Source organism: Euprymna scolopes, chromosome 31 (genome assembly GCF_053919585.1).
Source record: "Euprymna scolopes isolate OS-2025 chromosome 31, ASM5391958v1, whole genome shotgun sequence".
Taxonomy (NCBI): Eukaryota; Metazoa; Mollusca; class Cephalopoda; order Sepiida; family Sepiolidae; genus Euprymna; species Euprymna scolopes.
In genome coordinates this window covers 523,982-538,051 of record NC_136512.1, presented here as the reverse complement: position 1 = coordinate 538,051, position 14,070 = coordinate 523,982, and the positions used below count along the sequence as shown (strand labels likewise).

Here is a 14,070-nt window from a genome sequence, read left to right as displayed (position 1 = left end):
CGTCCATTTTGTTATTGTTCATGACCGTGGTCCCTAGGTATTTGAATTTGCTGACATTGTAAAGCTCCTGGTCTTGAATCTTAATTGGCTGGCTTGTTGCTGGTGATCCAGGGGATTGTTGGTACATCATTTCGGTTTTCTTGATGTTAATCTTCAATCCGAAGGCCTTGGCTGATCCTGTGAAGCGAGTTATGTCCTGAGCATCCTCGTGACTATGTGCTACAAATGCGGTGTCATCAGCAAACATGAGCTCCCGTACGAGTATCTTTGTTGTTCTATTTGCGGATTTGTATGCATTGACATTGAAAAGGTCTGCTCCCGGCCTAGATCGTATAAAAACACCCTTATCACAATTTCTAAAGGCATGCCGAAGCACAACTGATAGATAGTGAGAAGAGGGTTGGAGCGAGGACGCAGCCCTGTCTGATACCATTCTGCACGTTGAACGGGTTGGAGAGCTCGCCCTTCAGCTTAACTGTGGCTTTCATGCTTGAATGAAGGGCTCTGACAAGGCTGGTGAAGTGTGCAGGAAAGCCAAGCTTCAGCAAGACTTCCCAAAGAGTGCTTCGGTCCACCGTGTCGAAAGCCTTCATAAAATCCACAAAGATCATGTACAACTCCATATTTTGCTCTACACACTTTTCCTGGATCTGTAGGTAGGGCTTATCTATCTATCTATCTATCTATCTATATATATATATATATATATATATATATATATATATATATAAAGCCCTACCTGGTTATAAGGGGCTTTTACTATTTTGATAGGTTTACTTTATAAAGAAAAAAAGTTTTTGTTCATAAATTTGTAAATAATTATGTCAGCCCCTTTAAGAAACTCGTTTCTTATCCTTGAGCACTTTCAGTTTTATTAAGTTTGTCGATTTAGCTCTTATGCATAGATCATCATATAGTGATTAGATCACTCTGACTGACATAAAAAAAAAACATTTAAAAATAAAATGTTTGATTTCAATGTTATTTCACGCGGTTAACGATAGCCGATTGGATACGGTCCATGCTTATCAAGCAGGAGATGCCTTTTGTCGCTAGGTTTGAATCTATCGACTGGTGTTAATCGTGACACCCTGCACTGAAGATTCCCAAAAGGATGAAACACTAGTGTCTGTAGGTATTTAATTATTATAGTAAATATGTATGTGTGTGTGTATATTTATTACAGTTTGGTTATTTGCTACAAATTGCCTTACTTGTTAAATAATTGCCCAATAAGTGGTATTTTCAATCTGGTAAAGGTTAAATGACAAGCAAATATGTTCTTTCTACATATCTCTACGCATTCGGTAAACAAATATTTCAATGTAAACATTTGGTTAGCAATATATGAAAGGTTTTAAAACTGATGAATCATAAAACGAGCTGGTCTACCTCAGCTCCAATTTGGTAAACTCATTCCTGTTTTTGAATAAGCCTTTTTTGTTTGCTCGATCTAGTTTCAATTCCAGAAATTTTTAAGTCCAACTGTGACCTAAAAAATTTTCAAGACTAATAACAATTTATATAAATTAAGTAAGTTTAATGTATTGAACAAAAAACATCTTTTTAAAAAAGTGCTTAATACACATAAACATATATATGCCTAACACTAGTCTGTACCAAGTGTGTAACGGCATAAAAAATTGTTATTAATTCACCTGTTCATTAATATTTTAATTATTAAAGAATCTTAATTTTACCCCCAACTAAAACGTATTTAACTTAATTTAATTACCCCCCATTAAAAACATTTACATTAGATGTTAGAAGGGTTAGAAAGACCAGACAAGTGTGAAATTGTTTTACTTAAATATTGCTATTTATTAAAAATAAAATCGAAAAAAACAATTTTTTTTTTCAAAATATTTTAAATAATAAAATATTCATCACCCGAAAATTGAACAGTTTATTTTTTCTTTTTCTTCCTCTTATATGCCATAGTGGTGTTAAGTCCTGGCATGACTTGAGATGTTTGGAGTTAAGTCCAAATTTATATGTACAATTACATTATTATTTATTAAAAAACATTTTCACACTCGTCTCGTCTTTCTAACCGTAAAATCTTAAATTATTATTGAGTGTTTCAAACAATGAATTCCTTTTTAATACACACGCATTCGAAATACGTCAAAAACTGTAATCTGACATATAAACACAAACATCTCAAGCCATGCTAGGACTTACCACCACCATGGCATATAAGATGTATAGTAAATGTCTTGTTTGAGTGGGCTAACCATTTCATATTGTGAACATTTAAATCTCCACAGATGTGTTTCTCAATTAAATTTTTTTGTATCTAACTTGATTTAAGATTTTTGAGCATGAGTGTGAGTTTGGGTTGACACACTGTATTTTTTATAATTATAAAATTCACAATGTTTTGTTTATTAGTTTAGGAGAATACCCTGAACACACACATATACATATATTGTTACAAGCTAGGAGAAACCAATGTTCAGTAATGCACATGGATGGCAAAAATGATAGAACTTCCTAACAACCAAAGATATATAATCTGTATTTTTATTACAGAATAAAGTTCAATCTCTCAACTTTTATATGCAACACAGAAGGGGAGGGCAAAGACGAAGAACAACATAATATTCTTATATTATGAGAAGTGATTGGGTTCAGAAATTAAAACAAAAACATTTAAACATGAATGTCATTGCAAAATTAGCTTGGCTAATTACACACACACACACACAAAATATTATTAATATATACATGTATATAAACATTTTAAATTTAAAACAAACAAAAAGAAAGTAACTTAGAAAGAAAAACAAATAACATAATTTTAAACACATTTTACCCGTAATATTTCAAATTATTTGTAATTTTGATAGAAAAACAAATAACACAATTTTAAACACAGTTAAGTTTAACTTTATTGGTAAATTTAAAATGTAAACAAAAGTTTAAAAATATTTTCATGAAAGCTAGCATCCTGCAAAATAAATATAAAACATGAACTTTGAAAATGTAACATTAAAATTGGATTCTAGTCAGTTTGAGCTTGCATAAAGATGTATACTTTTTAATTTTTTTTTATGGAAATCTCTCCAGACAAGGCATGAAGCCACTTGATATAAGGAGTTAAAAAACATTATTTCAAAGTAAAAAATTAGCCAATGATAAGTGTTGAATGGATAGATTTTGATCCAGAAAACAGCAATTCTCATGCTTTTGTCAGAAACATCACTCATTGAATGCGAGGACTAAAGGACAAAATAAGAGAAGCAAGAGTTACAAGGCTGTTAAAAAAGTAAACCAAAGATCTACTTTCTATCTTATGTTTAGTCATGTGTTTCCTCATCATATTCAGTTTATGCCACTTATAAAACATGTGACTAAACATACATCATGGGATATACTGCTATGCAGTACAAGTATACCCTCCTCATGATCGGATCAACCATGAAACTGCAGTAAATTAAGATATGGTTATTTATATTGTCATTTTGTCGATTTTGATCTTTGATAGCTTTCGTTCTATAAAATTGATGTATGTCATATTTTTTTGCCATTGTTCACCATTCCTAGCATAAAAAAAAGTAATTTAAGAAATTATTACGAGGTGCCTTAAATAAGTTTCCAGACTTTTTTTTTAGTAAGGACACTTATATTGATAGTACACACATGACACTCTAGTTCCCTTCGAAGTAATTTCCTCCGACTGCAATGCACTTGTTGTATCATTCCAACAACTTCTGTAAAGCCTCTATGGAAGTTATTTTGTATGAGCATGTCCATGACTCTCGTCACAGCCTCTTTCATCTCCTCAATTGTCTCATAACGACAACCTCTAAGGTTTTTCATTGAGTTTAGCAAGGTCTGGACTATAGGGAGGGTGAGGAACTGTATTGATGCCCATCTTGGTCAAATAGTCTGATCTCCTCTGAGCACCAAATCAGCACAAGTCTTGCGCATCTTCAGTTCTTTCTCAATAATTGTGTGGAGTTCCCACACTGACATCAAACTGTGCACTTATTGCCTCTATAGCTACATGATGGTCCTTATCCCTGAAATTCTTTATTTGGCCAATCAACTCTGGTGTTCTGACTTCCTTACTTCTCCCACACTTTTCCTCATCCCTTACAGACTCCCTGTCTTCCTTGAATCTTTTCTTCCACTCAAAAACGGATGCTCAATTCATTCAAGATGGTCTATAAGCAGTTTGGAGCATTCCGTAACTTTCTGCATTTTTTTTTCCAAGTTTAAAACACAATTTATTGCATATCATTCTTCTAAAGTGTCCTCACGTCCAGATTACATTTTTGAAATTTACCAGCTGTGACAATCAAGCCTTAGTAGGCTGTATTCCAATTCCTGCTGTAGTTATTCATTTGAACCTGAAATCATAAAAATTGGTCAATCATCCCCTAAGATGTATAGCAATAACATACTGAATTTTCAAGAGTCTATGATAGTTTTAAATGCCTGTACAAAAAAGTCTGGAAATTTATAGAAGGTTCCTTGTATATTCATAATTTATGTCACTCATGAAAGATGTATTTAGTTAATTAATTCCTATTTCGGTCACATAAATTATTTTAGCTGAATTATTTTCTCCTCTTCACTCATGACGTTCACTCTTCACATAAGCAGCAACAATCCAAAACATCTGAACGATGTGACTTCCAAAAGAAAACTTTCTCTAGAGCAAAAAATGTCTCTTTTTATTCAGCCATTTTTGACTCCCAACAGTGCCTAAATTTGCATAATCACCCTCGCCTCATACTCAAACAAATTTTTGGTTTGTGTGCTACCGTTTCCTTACAGCAAACACATGCTAACCGTGACTGCTCATTTCTGTCTTTCAATACCATTACCACATTGAAATAATTTTCAAAATAATGCCTCTTTCAAAAAATTAAATATATATTAATGAATGCGGTTATTACTTGTTTGGTCTACTTTTTGCCTTTTTTAAGGCAAAATCTTTATTACATTTCACTTATGTAAAATAATCCCGGGCATCACTGGATAGGGATAGCTAGTGTATATATTTCTATTTATATAAAATTCGGTATGCATATATGTTTATATATTTGTGTGCAAAGTATTTATTCCTAAACTAATTAACTGATCATTATCAGTTTGGTTATCAATTTTAGAATACAGCTTGAGCTGTAATGTGAGCTATGTTTAGTTTTATGTAAAGGAGGTAAAAAGTTTATTTGAACTCTCATTTAAATGTGTGCAGACATGTGGGATGACTGAAAAGTCTGATTTTAATGAGTTAATATTGTCAGCTATGGGTGGTTAAGCCATGTGCATTCCCCTCTACCACTATTCCCAATGCTATTTGTTGTGGTTTTCCATTCGTCTTCATCTCTTCTCATTCTTATTCTGGCTGTGTTGTCTTCGCGATTGCAGAGGGTGCGAACACTGGCTTACAAGTATGGAAATAAAATAGAACAATGCAAACAAGAGCAAACAACTTTGTACATTGTGTATAAATCATTTGTGTTCTGAATGCATGTGCGTTAAAGGACCCCCGAACATTATCCGTTGGTAGCTGTCTGTCGAGGCATCTTTGTTGTTGGTTGATCAGTTCATCTCCTCAACTACTAAAAGTCTGCCTGATCTGACTCCAATCTTTCCATTCTTTTTCGTGGGGAGGGGGGTCTGATCTACCAATCATTGTCAATTGTGCCCAACTGGAAACTATCTGAAAACTAACTCTGACATGAATTTATTAACTCAAAATCAGAAATCCTATGTTTGGATTTTTGTCCAAGAATAACTGATAAGTAGAAAATCGCTCTCTTTCAGTCACTCCCAGCTGACTACCTATCCCATTTCTGATTACCTTTGTGTGTCTTGGTGAATCATTTCTAACCATTGTCTTTGATCTTTACTTCCTCTTTTTTATGAATCACTTCCTAATGCTATCTCAATGGATAATCCATATTTTCACAGGGTCACAATATGTACGTATAAGCAAAACGGTCCAGCAAGTTAAAGATTTTTAACTTTCTGATTCATATGAATTGCATTAATAAAGCTTTGTTGGTCACAGGTTATCTATCTGGTTTTATTTTTAGAGAGAACTAGCAGTCCAGACCAGCTGTGCTCGGGCCCTATGTACTGTACATAACTTTATGTGCATATGTATGTATATATATATATATATATTGAAAAGTTTGACTGATGTCCAGGTAACCTACATCTAAAATTTCAAGTGTTTGGACTCAAACTTGGCAGAGGAGTTTGGTAGAGTCTGCAAAAGTCAACTCTTTAAACTTTAACTTCTTGGCAGCCAAATTTTCGTCTAAAAGCTGATTAAAAAGCTTGCTCCATGTCTAAATATCCTTTATGTAAAATTTTTAATTTGGCTGAACAGTTTGCTAGAGACTGCAAAGGTCAAATCTTTCGTACTTTGACCCCTTGGAAACCAAATTTTCGGCCAAAAACCAATTGCCCTATGTCTGAATATACTTTATGTAAAATTTCAAATGTTTAGGCCAAAAATTGTCTGAGAGGTTAAATTTTTTTAACTTTCACCCCAATTTTGAGCCCTTAAAATTTATTGTTTTGGCCTCAAATCAAGTTAAAAAGCTTGATTCATGTCCAAGGAACCTACATCTAAAATTTCAAGTGTTTAGACCCAAACTTGGAGGAGGAGTTTGGTAGAGTTTTCAAAGGTCAAATCATGTAACTTTGACAGCCAAATTTCTGGCCGAAAACCAATGAAAGATTTTCCCAAATCTCAATACCCCTTATGTCAAATCTTGAGTCTGTAGACTGAAAATTGACAGAGTAATTTGGTAGGGAAATGTACAAACACAGACCGTTTCACTTTATATAGATAGATATATTGACTCACACTGGAGAGAGAGACTAAGGTTATCTAAGCTAATTATTCAGTTAACTGAAATGTCATGTGAACAGAGATATTGAGTTAACATTTCGTACTTAGCAACTATTAAAGTTTTTTGCATTATTATTATTAGTAGTAGTACTGTATGGGTTAGACCTCTATACCCCTATTTTTTAGCCAGTCTGAGAAATTATCTTTAGATAGATGGGCTGTCGCGTAGCCTCCTTCCAGTCTAGTAACTGGACAGTGTAGGATCAGGTGGTCTGTGTTCTGGGGGAGGGGTTTCCTTAGCATGTTTGGCAGATTGGAGAGTCTATTGGTCTCCACCTATGTTTGTTTACTACAGTCTTGCACTGTCTTCTTCTGATCTGGTCTACAGCTACCCACTGCTTCCTACTACTTGTAGCGAAGCCTCGGAGGTGCAAAATTAGGTTTTCAATAATGTCCCCTCTTTTGGAAGTATTGTTTCTCCATTCTTCCTTCCATGCCCCAACTGGGTGTGTCTCTTACCTACTTCAACTGATTTGAAAACCTTTGTTTCCTCTTAACTCAAAAAGCGTCATTGTTTCATCTCAATTTCTACCTTTTTTGTCTAATTGGTTTGAACCCTTGCTTAAAAAAGAACTGTAACTTGCCACCATCAAAATTGTTTCTTTTTACATACATGTACTTTAGTTTAATGTTGCTAACAATGACCACTTTTGATAATTTCTACATAATGATTAATTGATTGCCATTGATTAACTTGCTGAGCATGTTGAAGCATGAGCGAATAAGCTATTGATAATTTTGACACAGGTTTTATGCTCCAATGAAATCCATCTTTTCCGTTTCTGTTCATAAAGAAAATAAAAATATATATATATATATATATATATATATATATATATATATATATATATTATATATATTTTTCAATAAATCGTTTTGTATAAAAGTTTCTAAAACGTGCTGATATTAAAAACCAAACAAAGAGTGCATAAACTCTACCAAAACAAACAAAAAAAAAGAACAAAAGGCAAAGAAGTAAAAGTCAACCCAAACTCGTTCTTAGAAACAAAGCACCTTTTTTCATCTTGAACATTCTCAAACTCGATCTTTTCCAACTCTTTATATTCATTGTCTTAACTGAGATTAAAATTTTCAAATTTTGTATATAAACAAGCTGGGATGCTTCGTTATGCTCTTAAGTTGTCAATAAAAATTATTTTGTATGGATAGACTGCCATGTTTACAACACTTTTTTTTTTTTATATAGGCATCACCGCTTATCAAGGCCCAGAGGCCACTCGAGGATAAGGGTTAAAGAGTGTACAGTAGTCAATTAGAGAATATAGTAATCGTTAGTAATAGAAATTCAGTAAATTTGTTAACTTAAGTGGAATGGCTCATCAAGAACTTGTTTACGTTGCACTTGAAGGCAACCATATCGTAGTCAGTTGGAAAGCAGGCAAATGGAAGACACTTCTAAGAGAGAAACTTTGTTCATGGAATCTGTTTAGGTTTAGGCACAGATAAAGAGTGAGGGAAATTATTGATAGTGTTTTCAGCTAGATGAGTGTTTCTCGTGAAAGTTTGGTGAGGGAGGACCATAGATTGGAGCTCAGACGAGCACTTGCCATGAAAATAACAATAAAGCAGACTCGCAACATCTCTTCTGTGAGAAAGAGGTTGCAGGGAAGAGAAAAGGACATCCCCTACTAGGCTACGAAGTGTATTTTGAACTCTATCAAGGCAGGATGCAATTTTATTAATAAATGATAGCAACCTTCTGTTTAATAACACAATTACATTTTGCGTTTGGTGGAGCACCACTGTGGCTATACAGCTTGAAGCTGGAGTTGCTTCTCTGGATGCAGGTCTGAGCCGTACAATGCTCTGTCACCAGGGTCCCACTCTTGGCATTGCAGACAAAGTCCGACGGAAAGGCAAGCCAATATGGTCTGAGCCAATGCAGCTGCTGGAGTTGCCATGAGGGTGTTGTAGTGCTTCATCATCTGCTTATCTAGACTCCAAACCAGATTTTTGTCAGAGTTTACTTCCTTAACCTTTTTTTCCCAAGGCGTATTAATAAGCTCCAAATATTTTTTCAAAATTAGTTGTTAAATGTAATATTTTTGTGTTTTTACCTTTAAAACAAATTTTAGTTAACATGAAAATTCTGTAAACTAATTTCCAATGCTGCATTTTTACATTCTGCTTTTTTTTCTTTTTTTTTTTTTTTTTTTTTTTTTTTTTAACGCTGAACATTTCGGATCATGTCTAACAGTAAATGGATGGAGTTGGGCAGTAAGATGTCTGTTTGCATCACATTTAAACTTCTACATGTTGGTACAGTCAAGGAAGCCGGAAACAAGCTGGGAATTCCAAAGTCTAGTAGTCCGAGCAAAGAAATTATTAGAATAGAAGGCTTGTCAGCATATAAGAACCTCAGGAGTGAAGAGGTTGGATTTTGATGCTTTTTTTTTTTTTTTTTTTTTTTTTTTTTTTTTAACGCTGAACATTTCGGATCATGTCTAACAGTAAATGGATGGAGTTGGGCAGTAAGATGTCTGTTTGCATCACATTTAAACTTCTACATGTTGGTACAGTCAAGGAAGCAGGAAACAAGCTGGGAATTCCAAAGTCTAGTATTCCGAGCAAAGAAATTATTAGAATAGAAGGCTTGTCAGCATATAAGAACCTCAGGAGTGAAGAGGTTGGATTTTGATGCTTTTGGGTTGGTTGAGAGTATGTACTGTCTAAGAGGAGGAGACTAGTGGTGGATGCACCAGACCAGATATAGCAACAATACTCCATGCATGGGCGAATGGTAGACATTTTACAGCCCTAGAATACTCTTAAGTATATATTTCACATTCTGCTTTTTGATTGTCTATTTGTTTTGAGATTTACCTGATTATTGGATATGTTCTTTGATGATAGTTTACTGAATTTAGTATTCAGTGCTCAGCTGTCTGACTAAACCAAGATCAGAAGCTACAAATTTTGTATATAAGCAGGATAGAATGCTTTATTATGCTCTTAAAAAGTTGTCAGTAAAGAACCTTTTTTTTAATGGATCGTCTTTATCTAATTCTTTCATTTGATAATGTCCTATCTTCAACGTAATCAAGTTAAAAAGAATTATAACCTGCTAAGTCATCCAAGTTGTATTTCTTTTTATGAAGATACACTAACGTTGATAACAATGGCCACCTTTAGCAATTTCCACATATCACTTGTTTGATTTTTACTGATGTTGACGCATGAATGAATAATTTTGACACAGTTTTATGCTTCAATGAAATCCACCATCTCTTGTTTCTATTCAGAAAGAAAAATTGTAGCTTGTTTGTCAGTGAACCGATTTCATATAAGTGTTAGGGATTATTAAGTAGATCAAACAAGGGGAAGTAAGTATTCATTACAGGGTGGAACGATAAAATTGTCGCCATAGAAAAGACATGCTTCCATTTCCGTTTGATGAAGACTGGTTTTCTTTTTTTGGCCACTTGTGTACAAGTCCCAAGAGCGATAGGAGCCTTCTATTATGTCTGAAAGTGACACGATGCTCAACAAGCGAGATTGGAGATGTGCCATTGTACAACTCCTGCTCTCTACTGGTCCAAATTATGACAATAGGACTATTGCTAGCATCCTCAAAATGCATCGCTGGATTGCCACGAATAACAGGGACGTGCCCAGAGCGATGAAAACAGTTTTCAGTCACAGTTATTGTTTTTGGTGTGGTTTCAAGTGAAGGTCACATTATGCCACCTTACATCTTCGAAGTTAGCTTGAAAGTCAACACCAAAGTGTGCCTGGATATGCTGAAGAGTGTGGTGATCGCCTGGTACAATCGGATGGCTGCACCCAGACACTGGGTGTAGCAGCAGGACTCGGCACCAGCCTACAAGTCTAAAGAAATTCAGGCTTGGTTTCAGAAGGAGTGCTATGACTTTGTACTCTTTTCTCACTGGCCTCCCTTCCTCGACCTGAACCTGCTAGACTACTTCGTTTGGTCATACGCTGAGAACATTACCAACATGACCTCCCACAGCACCAAAGCCAGCCTGATCGCTGCTATCTGTTGAGTATTTGCCAAGCTCCCGCCAACGTTTGTGGAAAAGGCATGCTCCCAGGTCTGAATCCGTATTGAGGTGAAGATTGAGGCTGAAGGAGGCTACATTGAATAGATGTCAGCTTTACTACATAATCAAGTTACCTGAATTGATTTTTTTCAATAAAAGTTTAAAAATAAAGCTGTAGTGTTGTTTTCTTTAAGGTGACACTTTTATCCTTCTACCCTATAATATAATTTTACTTCCCTTTTTTTAAGATGATGTTATTTTGAAATTTATTCCTGAAAGAAATTGAGATTTAAAAATAATAATAAATATTTGTCCAAACTCTTTTTAGCCAACTCTCATCTTCAACTGTAATCTTCACTGACCATTCTCACTCTCTCTCTCTGTGGTCCCCCCCAAAAAAGACTGGCCTGTGCTTTCCCCTTCATTCTTTTTCATGGCAGTCATTGTCTTCATGTGCAAATTAATGTCATGTATATTATAAGCTGTCTATAGACAAAAGTATTTCTTTTCTCTTTCCTTCCTTGATTTTATTACATAATAAGGTAGACAGAGGCGCCATCACTTGTGTAAGTCACATTCTGCATTATTTTCGCCACAATTTCAATCAGATAATTTCTCAAATGAATTAAATCAAATTATTTTTTTTCTATGCTAGCAACGGTGCACAAAAAAAATAGATGTACCAAAATCAGACACTAATTTTGTAGAATGAAAGCTATCAATGATCAAAATCGACAAAAAACTGACCACAATTAAGAGGCTTATTTAAACAATTGACTGCAGTTTCAGGGTCAATCCAATCATGATAAATATTCTCATACCACATGAGTTTTACATTTTAATGGTTTTCAAATCGGTCTGTCTGTGGAAATCGTATACACACAAATATATAAACATGTACACATTAGATATATCTAATTTTAAATAAATAAATAAATATATATATACTAGCTGTCTCTACCCAGTCTTGCCCAGGATTATTTTTACATGAATGAAATGTAATAAAGAAGTTACAAGGAGATGTTCACGGAGAGTTTTCTTTAAGGTTTTATTTGGAGAAAATTAACTTAGAAGAGATAGACTAATGTTATCTTAGCTAATTACTTAATATAACTTTCTAATTTACTAAAATGAATGATTGCATATTAATAGATTTCGAGTCACATTGAATCTTTCAAAAGCTCGAATAATATCACTTGTGTGAGCTACGTCTGCAAGTGAAACGCAGTAGTTTCTTAATTAGACTGACCATTAGTCAATGATTGATTCTTCCGCTCAGCATTTTTTGTGCCCTGTCGTTGATTGGTTCTTTGTTCTTCTGCCAAGGCGCATCATTGTCATGCTGATACCCATGACATCACCAGAGCTCTGTTAACCAGTTCAGATCCTACATCAGTCTGCCTGCCTGCCATGGGTTACCCTACCAGATTACCGGAAACTATATTCTCATTCTGCCGCAATTTAGGTTTGAAATAAGTCTCTTTCATCCGACGGTATAGCCCAATGAAGAAATCCTGGACTGTTGCCACCCCCGCATGAACTATGACACGGGGTTGGTATTTGTGAAAGAAAGCTAGATGGCATGTACACCTGTATGCTATGAACAGTGTTAAATATATCTTGGCAAGATCATCTCATGAAGCAGCAACTTTATGGCAACCTACCTGCCATATCTACTACTATCAGGGAGTGACGTCTACAATTTGCCGATCACTATCAGAGAAGCAAGCAAGCAAGAGCTTGTTGTGGACTCTACAGACACATGAGCATAAGATGACCTAGATCCACATACCTCCACAAATTGCACATGACGCCAACTGTGATTCTGAAAATTTGAGGCAGCTGATGAAAGACTGGGAAATGTGGAAAAAGTCACATTGGTCAAGCAAGGAACCGACAGATATAGATATCGATAGACATTGAGATAACATTTTGCTTAGATTATTTTCTATATTATTAGCAGTGTCTAATTCACACAGCTTCCATGGAGAGACTGACTGATTTGAAAACTTTTGTTTGTCTCGGCTCAAAAATATGATGCCATTCATTATTGTTTGTCTCCTGTTTTGTTTATTTGACTTGTTGCTCCCTGCCTTAACTTTGCACAATCCATTGTGACTCCTGTCAAAATCCACACCAGTTATCTTAATCATTATTGAACAAAAGTTTTTCTAAAACAAGCTGACATCAACAACAAAAAAATAGGTTAGATCATTACCAGAGTTGCAAGTATAAGTTCTGATCCATAGTATTAAAAATGTTTCAATTTTGACCCCTAATTATTATTTTCATATTTTTGTCTTCTGGTTTCATGTTGAAGTTAGGCGTTTTGTGAATTACTTTCAATTTTTTCTGTCTGTTGTCATTTTCCTTGTGCCACTTGCCAGAATCAGGTCATCATCAACTGATCCCCACCCCCACCCCAATGTCTTAAGCATTCTAATTACAAAGTTTTGAGTCATTGACGTTGATGTGGTGCACACTTTGACGTGCTTTCGATGACTGACTGCAACTAGTTGATACTTTGTGTGACATAGGAACCCCTCCATCTCAATTCCGATTTGTAGGACCCCCCCCCTCCAATACTAACTTATAGAATGCTTCCTCGAATTTCGACCTGTAGGATTCTCCTCCCAAATTCCAATAAACTTGCAAAACTATGATGCTTGCAAGAAACTTCTGAAGTGTTTGCACATAACTATTTCTGATTCTTTGGTTTACTTTCTGACTGTAATTGTTTTTTCTTGACTGAAAAAAAAACTCTCCGTCGGGATTTTTCTTTATTTTTGACATGAAATTATTTTGTCAGTGCATAAGATTTGCATCTCATGCCTTTGTGACAATGTATCTGAGTGTTTCCTTCTGATAAATGGTGATCTTTTGCAATCAGTTATGTAGTCTCTAGCCTTGGCAGAGTCATCTTTGGATGACAATAGCATCTTTGGGTATTGCCAAGAACCACATCAACAATTAATGTAAATTGTGTATAAAGGTTGTTATACTGCATTTTTTTTTCCTTCACTATATGTATATATTATGTAAAATAGAAATAAGCGATACATTGGGAGAATAGAAAGATAACTTTTTATAACGTGCTAACTAAAACAGAGCTCTACAAATGAAAAATTGAGAAAATGAAATTTTATAACAAAACATTTTTACATG

The 14,070-nt window shown here is 34.8% G+C and overlaps 1 protein-coding gene across 3 annotated transcripts in view; it reads left to right on the top strand.

Moving 5' to 3' along the window:
* The window catches only part of LOC145255580 (NADPH--cytochrome P450 reductase-like), a 150,438-nt gene that overhangs the window by 54,623 nt on the left and 81,745 nt on the right, over positions 1 to 14,070 (top strand). The window lies entirely within an intron of this gene.